Source organism: Theropithecus gelada, chromosome 18 (genome assembly GCF_003255815.1).
Source record: "Theropithecus gelada isolate Dixy chromosome 18, Tgel_1.0, whole genome shotgun sequence".
In the NCBI taxonomy this organism is placed as follows: Eukaryota; Metazoa; Chordata; class Mammalia; order Primates; family Cercopithecidae; genus Theropithecus; species Theropithecus gelada.
The window spans coordinates 54,194,747-54,210,541 of record NC_037686.1 but is presented as its reverse complement, the minus strand read 5'-3'; the positions used below and the strand labels follow the sequence as shown (position 1 = coordinate 54,210,541).

Below are 15,795 nucleotides of genomic sequence, written 5' to 3'. Positions count from 1 at the left end.
AGTACATTCTGTCTGGGGCTAAATGCCTTGTTAAAGATATAAATTTGATCATGTTACAAACCTTCAGTGGGTTTCCATTTCTCTGAGGGTAAAAGGTAAACTCTTCTAAGATCCTACATAATTTCCTGTTACTTTAATTCATGCCTTTTGTAAGGGCCAAGACAATTTAAAATTAAGAGGCTTAATTCTTGTTGAAAATAGAAGGAATTCCCCCACCCCAACCTCTTATTCTGAGAACATTTACTTAGAAAATTTGTAATTGTTAACTTCTTTCTCTGTCTCTGTGAAATATAATGTAAATCTTTTTGAAAGCTAAATAAGCCTCTGGCCAGTTTTAGACCCAGGCATATCTTTCGCAAGGACGTGGGAGCCATCTCTTTCAAATGGAATCAAGGAAGGTAGTGCCCCTATTTCTCCATTTCTGTGGGAGGGCAGGTGCCTCGCTCCAAGTTGCAAAACTATGTCTTGTCATAAAGAGAAGTTTATTTTTCTGTGGAATAAAGCCAGTAGTTAACACAGATGGTCACCTCAACTACCAAGTAAATTTAGGAAGAGCTATGTGTGACAAATGGTGTTGCCAAGTCCTCTTACTTGAGAACTAGTTATTGTTTATCTTGATGACAAGTATGTACCACATGGTAAGAGGATGAGATGTCTTTTGAACTTTGGAATCTCTTGATGGATTATCTGTGATAGGTATCATATTCTTATTCAATGCTTTTTCAATAATAAGATGACTTTCTTTCTCTTCTAGTCTGTAGAGAGGTTTTCTGTGTTGGGAGGAGATTTTGTTTTTAATGATGTTTCCCCAACACTCTTTCCTGTGGACTTACTATGGCTTGCTTCCATGTTTCAAAAAGTACAAAACTGTTGCTTGCTGTATAATCCTCTGCCTGAATTCCTCCACTTTTCTCCACCTCTTCGTTTAAGTAGCTCCTTTCAATCTCCAGGACTAAGTTCAGATATAATCTCCCTAAAGACACCTTTCTCAACCACCCTGTCTAAGGAAGCCACCCCTTCCAGGGATTCTATCGTATTATCCTGTTTCTATCTTGCAGAATATTTAATACATCCTGTAATTATTGTACTTGTTAATTTGTTGATTTCTTTATAGTGTTCTGTCCTCCACTACAATGCAAGCTGTAGCAGGAAGAGACTCCCCTCCAATCTGTCCAATCTCACCCCATCTGTCTTGTTTATGGTTGAAGCCGTCATACCTAGAACAGTGCCTGGCACATAATAGGTGCTTGATGCATATTTGTAGAATGAACAAATGAAAGATGAGATTGATAAGCAGGTTAGGGTAGTTAAATAATGAAGATGTACGTTTGCTTTTATCCTATTCTTTATCAACTTGTGGAAGTCTCAACAAATGAGTTTTTAGCAGTCTCTGTATTTAACAAACATAAAATAATTATATTGAGGAAATAATACATGAAAAATTCACCTTCATACTTGAACAAAAATAGGCCCAAATGCTTGTTTTGAAAAGGAAAATCTGTGATTTTTTTTTTTTTTGAATCCACTCACATATTTTAGGAAAGCTTTCATGTTAATTCTGGATACAGCTGGGGCCATTTGAATTGTAGCATTGACTAATTGGCCAGTGTGAACATCAATTAGTCCTGAATAAAGAGCAGGAGATGAATGCCAAGAAGGAGGAAGTGGAGACTCAGATTGTTCAGCAAATCTAGTAGGAATCTGCACATCCTGACAGACAAAGAAGGGACCTTCTGCAAGACCCTTGAGACAGTGGAAGCCTTGAAGTTACACTGATATTTGAAGGAGGGCTTAACACAGTGCTTCTCAACCTTAAGCATGCAGCATAGTCCTCTGGAAGGCTTGTTAACACAGGCTTCTGAGTCTCATCCTAGAAGTTTCTGATTCTGTAGGCCTTGGGCCCCAAGAATTTGCATTTTAACAAGTTCCCAAGTGATACCGCTGACATTGGTCCAGGCTCTACACTTTGAGAACCACTGCTTTAAAGCGTGGATTGATAGGAAGAACCTGATGGAATTTGTTTATAATAGTCTTTTAAAATTTATTTTATTTAATTATTTAGAGATAGGGTCTTGCTCTGTCACCCAGCCTGGAGTGCAGTGGCGTAATCATAACTCACTGCAGTCTCAAACTCCTGGGCTGAAGCAATCCTCCTGCCTCAGTCCCCTGGAGTCGCCTGGTCTACCACGGCTAATTTTTAGGTTTTATTTTTATTTTTTAGAGATGGGGGTCTTGCTATATTGCCCAGGCTGGTCTCAGACTCCTGGCCTCAAGCTATCTTTCACTTTGGCTTTGCAGAGTGCTGAGATCAAAGGCATGAGCCACCAAACCCAACCCTATAACAGTCTTTTAAGAGTTGACAATGGCCTGTCTCGCTGCCGGGCCATCTTAACAGCAACTCTTGGTTGGAGGCCGTCCCGCACCTAAGGCAGAAAGATGGTGGCTGCAAAGAAGACAAAAAAGTCGCTGAAGTTATCAATTCTAGGCTCTAACTTGTTATAAAAAGTGAAAAGCACGTGCTGGAGTACAAGCAGACTCTGAAGATGATCAGACAGGGCAAAGCGAAATTGGTTATTCTCTTTAACAAGTGTCCAACTTTGAAGAAATCAGAAATAGAGTACTGTGCAATGTTGGTCAAAACTGGTGTCCATCACTACAGTGGCAATAATATTGAACAGGGCACAGCATGAGGAAAATATTACAGAGTAGGCACACTGGCTATCATTGATCCAGGTGATTCTGACATCATTAGAAGCATGCCAGAACAGACTGATGAAAAATAAACCATGCAAAATTTCCCTTTAATAAAATTTGCCAGAGCTTGCTAAAAAAAAAAGTTTTAACTGCCAAGGAAAAGGGTCTCTTTTTTCATGCTCCATTTTTAAAGGTCCCGTCTCTGTATCTTAGCTCTCATTTATTGAGCATGTACTAGTTACCCACGTTATTTTATTTAATCTTTAAAATTGCTGGGTAAATCCTTATTTTACCCATGAATTATTATTGTATTTTAGGTGACAGAACCAAGATTTCATACAGCATTTTCAATAACTTGCCTTATATCATGATGTGGAATTTCATTGCTCCCTACAGATCCACTCTGGATTTCTATATGTGAGAGTCTTTAATACGATATTGAAGAAATCCACTGAAAAGTTTCCCTAGGGGTTTTCCTCCTTAACCAGATCTTATTATATTTTGGTGGGTTAATGGCCTTTATTCTCAAAACAAATAATTAAAATTCAAGATTCAAAGACAAAACATACCTATTTGTTTTTAAGTAATAAACCATGTTTTTCTCTGATTAGATGCATTACTCCTCACTCTGGAATCATAGACTCTTCTGTTAGTAGTTTATTTTTTAAATTTAATTGTATTTTAAGTTCTAGGTGCAGGACGTGCAGTTTTGTTACATAGGTAAACGTGTGCCATAGTGGTTTGCTGCACCTGTCAACCCATCATAGGTATTAAGCCTCGCATACATTAGCTATTTATCCTGATGCTCTCCTTGCCCTCCACCACTCCAGTAGTGCATTCTTGCCCTCCCTGTGTCCATGTGTTCTCATTCTTCAGCTCTTACTTATAAGTGAGAACGTGTGGTGTTTGGTTTTCTGTTCCTGTGTTAGTTTGCAGAGGATCATGGCTTCCAGCTCCATCCATGTCCCTGCAGAGGACATGATCTCATCCCTTTTTATGGCTGCATAGTATTCCATTGTGTATATGTACATTTTCTTTATCCAGTCTATCATGAATGGGCATTTGGGTTGATTCCAACTCTTTGCTATGGTGAATAGTGCTGCAGTGAACATACGTGTGCATGTATCATTGTAACAGAATGATTTATACTCCTTTGCACATATACCCAGTAATGGGATTGCTGGGTTAAATGGTATTTCTTTGCTCATGAATTCTCTAAGCTTCTAGGTAGTGTGATTATTGGCCAGTTGTTCACTGCTGACCAGTGATATAGCTGCTGCCGCCACAGGGCTCTCTGACTCCAGGATTAGTCCTCTTTTTGCTACAGTGCTTCTCAGCCTGAGATGCAACAAATTTTAAGACTAATTGATAACACCTTGAGGTATTATATGACTGAAGTAGATATTATTCATCAGCCTGAGGTGAGCCTGATCTAACATAGAAGATTAGTTAAGACAAAAGTCCTAGTGTGAAGTGCTGCATCTAGGTGTTCTGTTACCCAAGAAACATGGTAGCCTTGTTTCCCAAGAAGTATTTTAAAGATAACTCTAGCAAAACACTCATTTTCTACATGAGTCTGAGTAATTTGTCTAAGTGGTAAAACCAAACTGACCTTTTGCTTAATTGCCTACATAATTCAATGAATTTTCTATCGAGAGACATTAAGACCAAACAAGTTCTCCTTAACATCCCAGAAATGCATGGATCACCTTGAAAATCTCTGAAAAATGAATAAAAAGAAGCAAGTGACTGAGTTCATAATTGTTTCCCTCTCTGTAAGCCAAAATTGATGGCCAGGAGGAAGGCATTGAAGCCAGTACATACTGACACTATTTATAAGATCTTGATATTTTAGACTTGTATTGCACCATTCATCCTAGGATCATAAAAATGGTTGTTAAAATTTATACCATATTAGTCTGATTAACCCTGAGAAGGGTAAAAATAAAGGATTGAGGAGAAATATTTATTTCACAAGGGTTGGGACTTTAATATACAGAAAGCTGCATAAATCTGCAGATGTTCTAATTAGATTCAGCTGAACTGCTTCAGAATGCACGATAACATGGATTTACTCTGCCAACTACTAAGAATAACTTTTCTGGTGTAAAAAAATGTTCAAGTTTCAATATTGAAACATAAAATACCCCAGCCCAGGGGATAGATTCTTTTCACATCAATTTCTTCATTGGCTCAAATTTCTCTAGCAGTTAAGTTGCTCCTTTATTATAAGACTTAAACAGAATTTTCTAAATGGTACCCTAATGGTACTCTTCCCAGGTTATAGTACCTGGAATCCTATTTTCTGTTAATAGTTAAACATTAACCTTAGATCACTGTAATACCATCAGGCAAGTTATTCATATGGTGCTTAATTTACAATCAGGGAGTAGTTTAGGCCATGAGAAAATCTGGTTCATAAAGAGGATGACATTAAGGAATCAAGAGATGTATTTCATGAGGTAGTTTTGCTAGTCAATTTCCTTTTATTTTTCCTTGAATATATGCTGGTTTTTAGATCTCAGGAAAGTTATTCCTTTGTGCTGGCAGGGGAAATCTGTGTTGTCCTACAGTTGGAAGTATTTCAGTAAATCTTATCAGAGAATTTGCTGAGGCCCAGGTTACACCCAGGGTGAAGAATGAGCCTTCCTCTGGCACGAGAATCCTACTGGATCCCCAGAGGCGTGGGGATCCCTTTGGTGTCCAACTTTGCAAAGTTCCATCAGCACCAGAATGCTTTCCACTTCCACAGAACCTGGCTGTCAGATCCAGCTGCACCTTTAATTTATCTGTTTCTAGGTCTGAGAAGGCAAGGTGAGGGAAAATGTCTCTTTACAAAGGGAGTCAAGGGGAAATGTGAGAGAGGCTGTGACTAGAACCTCATGTTCCGTTGCCTGCCCCTTAGACAAACCCAACTTCGGTCAATATTCCCTCAATTATATTTGATAAGCCAACCTATTATCCTTAATTAAAATGTTGGCAGGCAGTATTCATGTGAATTTTTGCCAAGGATTTATTATAATCTCCTTGTTTTATGGTTTCCTATTTTGAATAGTGAAAGAATAATTTCATAAACCCTTCTGAAGGAGAGTCTCTTATAAATGCAAATTTTATCTCCTTCATAATCTTTTTGGATCTCTGTGAATTTGCATGGAACAAAAATACATTGCTCAAGTATGCTGTGTTTTAATTTATTAATAAAAACAAAATAGTTGTGAAAGGCACTTGTAGGAAATTGATTTGAAATAGATGTTACCATGGCATATGCATTAGTCTACAACATTAGGAACAATGAACATGGAAAATCAACATTATTTATAGAATTACCAGCTACCTATTACTGTAGAATCTGAAGTCAGGGATATTATAAATATGTAGAGTCATGTCCTAGCATTTACATTTAACCCTTGGTTGTCCAGTATCTAAGTCACTTTATCTTGTTTCCCTGTTATCCTATACATAGATATATGTGTGTAAACACACACACACACCTGATCATTGATGTAAAAACAACAGCAACAACAACAAAAACTGGTCACTAATGTATAGAACCCAATTGTGCCTGTAACATAAAAGAACTCAATAAATGTGAGTTCCCTGTTCCCATCATAAATCCCTTTTCTTACTTCTTGGGCATTTTCCTTTCTCTCCTCACTTTTATCAAAGGATAGGTTGGGAATTTAAAAAAAGATGGAACTGGAATAAGCTTATTAGAATGCTTTGCAGCACACTGCACAAGGAAATATTGGCAGATGAGTTTGAACATGGGTAAAATAAGTACGAGAATGATTAGTGCCTCTTCTCATTCCAAGATAGTGTCCTCTATTAGCATGGATGCTGGAGATGCAGCTGCACGGAGAGCATAGTCTGATATGCCAGAGGTAGGAGATATTCCAGGGAGGGCCAGCCCTTCAATGCATCAGATCAAATGTTCTCAGCCCGAGGAGGCCAATCCCTCAACTCTAAGGTTAAGTCTAAATAACAGCCACTTCCTCTTTCCCACTAAATACTTATTATGAGTCAGGCCCTTGTCATTTGGGGTGTCAAGCCAATGATAATAATCTTTCAGTTTATATCGAATATCGCTGGGATACCAAAGACTGACCAGAGCTCATTCTTTGGTTCTCAATCCCAAGATAGCCTTTATTATATGGTCCAAGACGAATAACTTCCTAACACTATCACTTGATATCTTCACACAGGAACGTTTGCCTCCTGTGAATTGAATCCTAGAAATAAAATCGTGCAGGTATTAGGGTGACGCATTTACCTGAATCTGGCAGAAGCACTTTTGACACAGCTGACCAATTATGGAACAAGAGGAGGGTAGAGATTGTGTTCCCTTTTGTCTCTTTTTCAACTACGGAAATTACACTGTGGTAGCAGGATCTCCTTCAAGTCTAGTTTTGATAGACATTCCATCTCCCTTTGCTCATTTTCACTTGCACGTAATCTCAGTTATGTGACACATACCAGAGAGGAGAGTCCTGCTTTTGCCTTTAGGTCTTTTGCAAGTTAACTGAAGAAAAGAATGAATTTTCAGATTGACTGTTATCTCACTAATCATATCTGCCCCCAAGTTAAGCCGTATCTACTTTGCCTTGCTCTGTCTAGACCTGACAGTCTAGACAAGAGTTAATGCTCATTAGCAGGCTGGAGAGGCCCCATGGATCTCCTTTGCCAGATAGTGTGATGTTTTCCTCTTCTGATAGAATTTGGAAAGAGGCTGTGACCACAGGTCAGGGAGGTGGACATGCAACAGGAAGCAGTCCTATTGTCCCCTCACTTGGTAACAATCTCACAGTACAGCAACACATTCAACTCCCAGGATAAAAGCAGGTGTTTTGCTTTAATTAAGACCAACAAAGACTTTTCTGTTCTCAATAGGCTTATATTTTTAGACACTAAGGTAAGGAGGAAGAGAACATTATCCCATTCTGTGCATAAAAATAAAGATTCAGCATGAACTGCATAATTAAGAACTGAAAGGGGGAAATGCAATTCAATTAAAACTGACAGAATAATACACGGAATCAATGGCTTTATTTGGTGCTTAATGATGATACTGTTTTCATTTCATTATACATGAGTCAGAACCAGCTTTGCCTTAGTTTAATTGTGTTTTTTACAGAGTAAACCAAAGTATGCAATTTGCAGTAGACTCATCAATTAAAAAGAGGCTGATTTAAGATGATCATAAATTGGTCCCTGAGACTGAAACCAAATTTTTTCCCTTCCAATATATTAACTTATTGGAATGATGAGTAATTTTAGGCAGGGGTGGAGAGAGGCATTGGTGGGAGAGGTGAAGATTAGTGAACAAATATTAAAGACTGATTTCCATGAAAAAAAAAATGACAGTAGTATGTTTTCCAGTGGGAAAATGATATGGTGATGTATTTTTGATCCAGTGAGCTGAACAAAACATGATGGGATTTTGGGCTGGAGAAGCAATGTATAAAATGAATCATGATATTGACACAAAATCAAGTGTAACAGGGAGATACCATTTCCATATGTGGCCTTCTAGCTATATGGATTTTAAAACTGAAGCATGAGACCCAAGGAAAGCAGAAAGAAGAGGTTAAATTAGAAGTTATGCTACTCGAGTACTTTGTGGAATTAATGGTGGAATATAGAACATGTTGCTGTGAGGAACATTCACTAAACTTCTCAGACGTCCTGCTCTGTGGGGTACAGACAATTGCTGGTGTTCTGTGAACACCGCTGAAAACCCGATGTGAATTAGCAGTGAATGACTATGCAGTCGGGGTCTGAGAGATTGGTCACTGCAAAATGTGTCTGACTTATGTCTTCATTCTATTAGTCATGTGGATAAAAGTTTCATATTTTTCATGCTTGACTAAACTTCAAATATACTGTATGAACAGGTAGATGAAGGTACTCTTATTTACCCATGACAACTCTGTGCTCCTCAAAAGCTGATAAGTTTGGGCCAGGGAAATAGTAATTTTCCCTTCCTTGTGGGGTCAAGGGGACCACCCTGTCCTCCCTGGGAGACTTGTGCTGGCCACTCAGAACATAGTGATATAGGCTAGATCTTCCCACAGTAAATACATCCTTCTAACTCATTTCTATTTGTTAGTATTAGTGTAATCTTCTTTCTTACTGGGCCATGCTTCTTTGTGACTCTGCCATGCTGACTATGCCATTGATTCCTGTAGAGTGACCTGGAGTGGACAGAGAAAAGCAAAGCTAACAGAAAAGTGTATACTCAGGAGTCTCAAAGTGCACAAATGAATAAAACAGGAAGGCCTGTGCTCTGTAGATAGGGGAGACCATCTTAAATTCATAATAACTCATCTGTAAGAACCATTTTTATATCTTCTTAAATATCTAATATTTTCCTTTTTTTGTTGTTTTTACACATTGAAAATAAAATGTCAGTATGCTGATCCGCAGAAAGATTTTTAGACACTTCCATAGAGTATCCCTTAAATACTTGGCTCATCATTTAATCTGCTAATTATGATCTCCTGATCATAACCAGCTATTTGAGTAGGTATGTACATATATATGTATATAAATTATTTTAAGAAGACCATAATTAAATTGATATTACTCCTTCCAGGTTCTGGAATTATTGTTGGAAAATTATGTAATTTTTATAGGATGATTAGAAACAAGAACTGTCATTTACAAAGCAGATAAAACTATAAAATTAGAGTAAATAAGACATGTACTATGTATGATTCGTATACTCGTTGTGACAGACAAATACTGACCCATTAAGACTCTGATTCATTACAGCCTGTGAACAGCACAGTGCAATTGCTAGATGGCTACACAGGCTAGGGATGTAGTTACTTGGTATAAAGCCATAAGTTACGCTGTCCTTGTTAGGCTTCAGACAAATAGCCTTGATCTTGTTGCACTCTGACTTAGCTAGCAGAGCAAGTGAGTCACAGATGGAAGACTACATTTGTTTGGAGTTATAGCATTCATTCATTCTTGTATTAATTCCTACATTCAACAAAAACGTTTCATGCATCTTTTAGGATTCAGACATTATACTAAATGCTACATACTTCTTTTAATAAACACTTTATGGTACTTACTATGTGCCAGGCATTGGCTCATTTAATTCTCATAATTATGCTATGAGGTGTGTTTCCCTCATTTTACAGATGAGGAAACTAAGTCACAGAGGTTGAGTAACTTTCCTAAGATTACACAGCTAGTAACTGGCAGAGCTGAGATTAGAACCCAGGCAGGCTGGCTCCAAAGTTCATGTTCTTAACCACAAGACAGACGTAGTCTCTGTCCTCGTGGAATTTACAGTCCAGAGGGAGTACAGGCAATAAACAGATGAGCAAGAAAGAGACAAAAAATGATGAGCTATGATAAGGCTATAAAAACGATGAGCTGTAACAAGCAAGGTAGTGCAAGATGATGGGTGGCTGCATAGGGTGGTTGGGGAAGTGACATCTACATGGAGGCAGGATTGGTTAGAAGGAGCCAGTCAGGGAGCCCTGAGAGTATCCAGGCCCTGGGAAGGCCTTGAATGCTCAAGAAACTCCACAGAGCTGCAGGGCTACAGCAGGCAATAATGTGCTTTGTTGCCTCAGGAGCGGGTGGACCAGGCCAGGAGGACTCTGGGCAAAATGCCTGGAAGAAACTTCATGAGGCAGAGAAAATTATTCTCCTGGATGAGATAAAATATTCCTTCAGTATGGGGAGGTTGGGTAAGGATGGGAAATAGATGGAAGGGGAGTAAGAAGGGCAGAGATGTAGGTGGGTTCCAGAGAAAGTCTTAGGGAAGTAGTCAACCTCCAAGAATCCAGAAGATACTGAGATTGGGGCAATCTGTTTCTTGTATCCTAGGTTAGATGCCCATGGAAGCAATACCTACCTCTCCCACTAGAGTAACTGGCAGCACATTATATATGGGGTTTTGGATAGTTTCACAGAGACTCTGGTGCCTCAGTACTGCATAGAAACCAAACAGTTCATGGTCCCCGGGAACATACATAGTGGCAAGAACAGCCAGGCTTGAAGGGACAAACAGACAGCAGTAAGGGATGTCTCAGAGGAGGCTGCGTGTGGACAAATTGCAAATGCCCTTAGCAATGTCTTGCTACTATGAAGGCTTCCCCTGGCCCCAGGAAGTTAGGTTAACCCCAGGAAAAGCAGAGTTGTTGCTGTTTACTGGGGATTAATTGCCTGCTACCTCTGCAGGATAGAGGCTCAGAATGGAAAGGGAATAATGGAAAAATAAAGTTGGTCTCTTGCACATGTGCATTTATGGATTGAAGTTCCTACCTGCTTCATGTGGAGATATCTTCCAGGTTTGCTAAAAATTCTCCTGCAGCACGTATCCACACCCTGGGTTGATTACAAACTCTAGGATGAAAGCCAAGTCATCTGGAGGCAACATGTGTAAGCCTGTGGGAGAGCTGTCTAACAGAAGGGAGCTCGATTCCTAGAAGTCACTGTTGATTCTGGAACTATCAGTGGGCTGTGATGAGGCTGAGTTTGAAAAAGTATAAGAGAATGTGTTAAGCCCTCTGAGCAGGTAAAAACTGGTGTTAAAAAAAAAGAGTGAACAGGTGAAGGTACCCATAGAGGTTTTAAAAAATTGTTAATTTTTAGTAAATTAAGTTATTGATTTCCAGAATAATACCTAGAAAGAAAGAGTTCGGAAAATGATTTTTATGGCTTTTAACTTTGGATGGTGATTTTTCTGAATGAACTAATACTCTTTCTGGAGAGGAAAGGGCAATACTATTAATAGCAGCAGCCACTAGAGAGAGAGTACTCTTCTGTAGTCTCTCTAAGAAATAGCTATTAAGGTTATAGTGAAATGAATCCCCTCAATGGTGCTTGTTCCTAATTTACCAAGATGTACCTCTCCACATGGTGTGCGTGCATGAACACACACACACACACACAGTGTGTGAGCACACAGGAGAGATACTATGCCTGGAGAGAGACTGAGGAACAATCTTCACTTCACTGCAAGGCCAGTGCACAGTCTCAGAGGCAGATGGTTTCTAACACTATCGAAAAAGTAGCTTGGATTACAGGCATGTGCCACCAGGCCCAGCTAATTTTTGTATCTTCAATAGAGATGGGGTTTCACCATGTTGGCCAGGATGGTCTCGATCTCCTGACCTCGTGATCTGCCCACCTCAGCCTCCCAAAGTGCTGGGATTATAGGCATGAGCCTCCACGTCTGGCCAGGGTCATAGAATTTTTTTAGTGAGAGCATTTGAACATTTTTTTTTTTTTTTTTTTTACGAGTAGACAAATTTATTTCAAAAAAATACAAAGCACATGTGACAAAACATTAACATCTGTGATCAGAGTATGAGATCTTGTTAATTTCAGAAGTTGGAGGTAATACAGATTTTGGAGCTGATAAGGCTGGAATGTGACCGGGGGCATCAGTGGTTCAGGTGATGTGAAGGAGAAGGTCATTGGAGGTAAGGAGATCAAAGAACCAACAATCCAGGGGTGGGAGGGGTCATCCATGCATGTATGGAAGGCATTGAAGAAGAAGTCATTAAGGTGCAGATGAAGATGACTCAGTCCTAAAAACTCACATAATAATAGCTAATGTTTATTCAGTGCTTATCAAGTACCAGGCACTGCACTATGAATTGTATATATCATTCTTACATTCATTTTATAGATGAGAACAATGAGGGTTACAGAGGTTGGTAAACTTTCCCAAGCACCACTGCTAGTGAGTGTCAAGTCTGTTAGTTCTCAGACCCAGACAGCCTGGCCCCAGAGCCTGCATTCTTTACCACTTTTCTCTTAGTATCTCTGAGTGATGTAACTATTGCAAGGGGACAGAGGGCATAGGGTACAGTGTGAACCTTAAAGAAGTGGGAGGTTTTGCAAGGGGAAGAGGAAGAAGTAGTCTTGAACAACTCAGTCTTGGCCTTGAGGCATGAGGAGTGTGAATGACTAATAGTCTCCACTGAAGGTAGCTGCAGATTCTAGACAGCGGTTTCCTCCAGGGGAACACAGGTTCTTCTTAGGGCAAGGAGGTGGAAGGACCCTTCTAAGAAAAGGTGGAGAATATTGAAATACCCCAAGGCCATGCAGGAGGGTGGATGGAGAGACAGGGTGAGGGAGGTAGTCAGATGCAGAGATTACTGGTGCCCTCTGGCAGCGACATTGGTAAACACCATGGAGGCCCTGAGGAGTTCATTGCTCTACCTCTATTGAGGCAGCAAGTGGTGAAGCAGTGAGCGTATTTCTTCCTAGAGCTGCAGTGACAAAGTACCACAAGCTGAGTGGCTTACACAGCAGTAATCTGTTGTCTTACAGTTCTGAGGTTGGAATTCCAAGATCAAGGTGTTTGCAGGATTGGCTCCTTCTGAGGGATGTTCCAAGCCTTTCCTTTGGCTTCTGGATGTTTACTGGTGATCACTGGCATTCCTTGGGGTGTAGAAGCCTCACCCCAATCATGCCTTCATCCTCGCATGACATTCTTCCTGAGTGTGTGTGTGTGTCTGTGCACAAGTTTCCCATTTTTATATGAACCCCAGTCATACTGGATTAGGGCCCACCCTAATGACCTCATCTTAACAACTAATTACATCTGTGAGAACCTTGTTTCCAAATAAGGTTGTGTTCTGAGGTTCTGCGGGGTAGAACCTCAACACTGGAATTTTGGGGAGACAATCCAGACTATATAACTGTGGTATTAGGGGTACTGCTCACTCCTGGCCACTCACATTCGATTGGGAATCTGTTCTGAGCACCTGAGCATTCAAGACAATTTCTGGGTGTAGCAGGGAACATACAAATGAATGAAACAAAATCCCTGGCTTCCAGGGCCTGAACTTGGGGGAGGTAAAGGGAATGGCTAAAGTATGACAAACTCAGATGCCTAAAACACAAGTCAGATCTGATTAATGCTGTAAGTGAGATACCATCAGATTATTACATAAATTAAAAAATGAGAAGGAGAGTAGGGCTTCGGACCTAATTTGGTTTATTTTTAAATTTTACAGGTAAGGAATCTTAGTTCTAGAAATGTTAAATGGCCTGCTGCAGGTCTGCCAACTGGAAATCTGCTCTTTCAGTTACACCATGTATATAAACACACACCCAGCCCCATTTTCTATTATGTCAAACGTCTTTGAGATGTATTTTTTAAAAATTATTTTTATATGACTGGTCAGGAAAATGATTACCTAAACTTACGAACATGAAGTAGCAAATAATGTTTAAAAGAAGTCAGAGACATTTCTATCTATGACAGTGACTGAACTGTTGACTAAATATTGACTATAAATCTTCACCCACTATCCACAGGTGCCAATCTGCCTACAGCTATACACAATTTTTATAATTTGTATTTGATGCCAAAATGCACTGTTAGTTTCTTGCATCCTTAAAAAATAAAACCATCAGCCACCTTGAACTACTGCAGTCTTCTCCTCCAAATGTCCTTCACCTTCTTAAGTGAGGTCAGAGTAGCCTGCCTGGGAGAAATGGCTGGGCTCTATGCAAAGCCCTGGATTCTTCACTGCATTGACAAATAAACTTTGACAATTCCAAATTGTAAAACTACAAGGTCGAAGTGGGAGCCACTTGACAACTGTGGGAAACAAAATGTCTATCCTGAGTTTCCTAGGTGGGTATGGCTGGATTTGGTGGGCACTGTGAAGTGTGGTGTGGAAAGCCTAGGAAAAGAGAAAGAAGGTAAGGGGCAGTTGATCTTCCCCTTTTTTGGTTTATAGTGAGATTTTCCCAAGAAAGTGAAACTGGCTTAGAAACATGGCAACAGAGAGTAAGAAGAAGAAATCTGGAATCAATTCAACATTGAATTTCTGATTTACAGTATACAAATGGAAAATAAAACTGGCTTCAGTATGGACAACATTTAGGAAATAAGGCCACCGGGTTCAAGAGGGTCTGGTTCTCAGCATCAGAATTCCAGAGTTTGCTGTAAATTTGACCTGGGCAGTCGCCACTGGGCATAAGACTGCCCTCTTGTTCCTGGAAGTGAGGTGCAACAGCCAGACAGTGCACCACCGAGTCTCTGATTTGGGAAGGACAAATATAGTAGGAAAAAAAATACCTTGCTTCTTTCCTGGTTCAAAATTTGTGATGAATTATGCACATTTTTACCATAATAATTAAAAAGTTCTTAAAGCTCTTCATCTATTTCTTATCAATTATCAAGTAATAGAGTAGCAAATCCTTATTCTAGCCTTTCCTTCCTTCACTCAAGATGCTTCAGTGTGCGATCATGTCAGTGTCTAAAATGTGTTTAATATGTAGCAGAGATATAATGATGAGGAAGGGAGACATAGTCCTTGTCCTCAGCGTAGAGATGGAGATGGATAGTCATGATATAATCGATATAATCTAGAAATACATAATTCCAAGCTGTAACAAGGTGACTGAGGAAGAATGAAGAGAACTGTGAGAGTACAACCTGTCCTCTGTATCCATGGGGATTGGTTCCAGGACTCCCTGTGGATACTTCAACCCCTCAAGTCATTTACAGCCAGCCTGTATCCACAGCTTCTGCATCTGCAGATACCAACTGTATACAAAAGGGGAGCTGATTTAGAGTGGGTAAACAGGGAAGGCTTCCCTGAGGACACGACATCTGTGCTGAGTGCATAAAGGTGTAGAGGTATTAATAGGCACAGTGTGGAGATGGGAGGTGGAGTGTGAGCAAAGAAGGTTCCGAACAGAGAACAAGTGCAAAGGAGCAAGGCTGGAGTCAGGGGTGGGGTAGGGCGGGAACAGAAGAACTGAAATAAGGTGACTAGAGCAAGTGGGAGAGAGAGGCAAGAGAGGGGGCTGGAGGTGCGAGCATATCAGGCAAGAGCAGTCACCTTTCTGAGCAGTGGCAAGCTATTACAATTTTTAAGTGAGGAGCAAAAGATTCAGATGCTAGCATTGTAGGACTCTCCCCACAGCTGCAGTGTGGAAGATCAACAGGAGGAAGGCATGAGAGGAGACTGGAGGACCAGGAGAGAGAGGATGTTGCAGAGTAATGATGAAGATGGAGGAAGGGCACTGGGTCAAGAAATATTGAGAAGGTAGAATAGTTTTAGAATCTGCTTTTTCCACCTGACATATTGCGGATCTCTTTTTATTTAT

General features: G+C 40.0%; 1 protein-coding gene and 1 pseudogene across 3 annotated transcripts in view; one reads left to right on the top strand and one right to left on the bottom strand.

Annotated features, from left to right (window-relative positions):
• Positions 1-15,795, bottom strand: part of CDH20 (cadherin 20) — a 217,809-nt gene that overhangs the window by 142,857 nt on the left and 59,157 nt on the right. The gene's annotated exons all lie outside the window — the stretch shown is intronic.
• Positions 2,437-2,836, top strand: LOC112611636 (annotated as a pseudogene). Its single transcript, XR_003116701.1, has one exon. The product of XR_003116701.1 is annotated as a 60S ribosomal protein L30 pseudogene (transcript).